Source organism: Octodon degus, unplaced genomic scaffold, assembly GCF_000260255.1.
Source record: "Octodon degus isolate 3935 unplaced genomic scaffold, OctDeg1.0 scaffold00083, whole genome shotgun sequence".
Lineage (NCBI taxonomy): Eukaryota > Metazoa > Chordata > Mammalia > Rodentia > Octodontidae > Octodon > Octodon degus.
The window spans coordinates 11,206,822-11,208,850 of record NW_004524659.1 but is presented as its reverse complement, the minus strand read 5'-3'; positions in this window follow the sequence as shown (position 1 = coordinate 11,208,850).

The following is a 2,029-nucleotide window of genomic DNA, read 5'->3' as shown; positions in this document are numbered from 1 at the left end:
AATATATATGATAGTTAAGATAGTTACACAACTAATTTCTCTTAGTTCATTGAAAAGGTTTATACTAATATCATTTGGATAATTAAGTGCTTATATCTTGGACTCAAGTAACTCATTTAAAGATAACAATACACAATGTATTAACCATTATTACTCTCCTTTATCTTGTTTTCAAATTTTATTTTTTCCTTTAGAACAAAATTTTAAAAGATAAATGTTTAGATTTCTTTATTTTTCTGTATTTTAGGGAAGGATCTACAGAGTACTCAGGGTCTCACTACTAGATTGGACTCATAATGATCCTCCTGTTTACAGCCTCCCAAGAGCTGGGATTACAGGCATGAGCCACCACACCAGAGTCTCAGTTGCCATCTCAGCACACCCTGGGGGCAGGGCCAGCAGGCCAGACCTGGGGATCAAATCTCTGCCCCTGCGCCTGCTTGCAGGCACTTTAATCTGCTAGTTGGCAGGCCCAATAAATGTTTAGATTTAAACTTGCAAGGATGAAAGGAGCTTCCATTCTACCCTCTGAGTTCTTTCTTTTTAACTCCTATCTTAGGTTTATTTGTACAAAGAGCACAGGAGGACACCAGCCCCCCATAGATAGCACCACAGGGGTCACACCAGTCCTTCTGTTTTTACATCAGCAGATGTAAAAAGGCTTTTACTCTGGAGCCTTCACAGGGGCCTGGGCACCTCCGGGAGCCTGGAATGGAGCAGAAGCTGGAGCCTGGGCCTTCGCCCGGCAAGGTCTGTGACCCTTGACAATGCAGGTTTGGATACACTTCCCAAGCTTGGGGTGGGCAATACGGGCAAGTCCAGCAAGCCTGAGGTTTACTCCCTTTGGAATGATCTTGGGCTCGACAAGGGCCTCCACAGCCTCAGTGCATGTACTCACGGCCTTGGCATTGTTTGCTTGCATCTTCTTGAAGCCCTTCTTGTTGTGCTTCTTAGCAAAACTCATGTTCCTGAGGAACTTGGGATCTACCCCTTCAGAGATTCATATCTTTGCTACTGAGTTTTCTTGATGTCATTTCTGTGCCATTTTCGGGATAGGTTATACATGCTGTGGTTTTTGGACTTGGCCATAACTGCAGTGTAAACCGTAGCGACCAAGCGCCTAGAACTGGAAGATGAAAAAAAGCTCCATCTGAGTTCTTGCTAATCAAGTCTGATGAAACAAACTGACAAGAACTAGAGGAATAGTCACGCATGAGAGTTCTTGGAAGGCTGAGGCAGGAGAATCATTGCAAGTTTGGGCCCAGCCTGGGCTAAAATGGAGCTCAAGCCAGCCTGAACTGCATAGTGAGTCCCTGGCTCAAAAAGACTAATAATAATAATAATAATAATAATAACCAGAGAAATAAGAGAGAGCCCATGGCTATGTACTAGGTGCAGGGAGTACTATAGGCGCAAGAGTACCCAAGATCTCTTCTTTGTGGGGCCTAGGAAACTTGAGTAAATGATTCTTCAGGGAATGAATGGGTCTAAAGACAGACAATGGGCTGGGACAAAATTCTCCTGAGCCCTAGGTGTGGTATTGGCCCCTCAGTCTCTCCTTCCATCCATCTTTCCTGTTGGATGAGACTGTAAGGATGAGGCCCAAGATAAGGACATTCCAGGGGAATCTCTTTTAGTCAGATGAGGGAAAGCCAGGAGAAAACCCTTCCTGTGCTCTGGGACAGGCAGAAGAGCCAGAGATAGAGGTTAATGGAAGAAGGTCAGAGAGAGACTCTGGTTCTGAAACTACTTTTTCAATTCAAAGTGCTCAGCCTGTCCATGTTGCTTTAGCAAATACCTGGTGCAGACCTGTCACCTAGCACTTGGGAGGTTGAAGCAAGAGGACCACTGCAGGGAGCCGGCCCGCGCTACAAAGTTCACAGCCAGCCTGAACCACAGAGTAAGACCCTGTATCAAAAAGACGAAACAAAACACATTAAAAAAAAACAACAATACCCAAATGCCTGGTGATCAAATTAAAAGGAAAAATTTCTCTCTCTCTCTCTCTCTCTCTCTCTCTCTCTCTCTC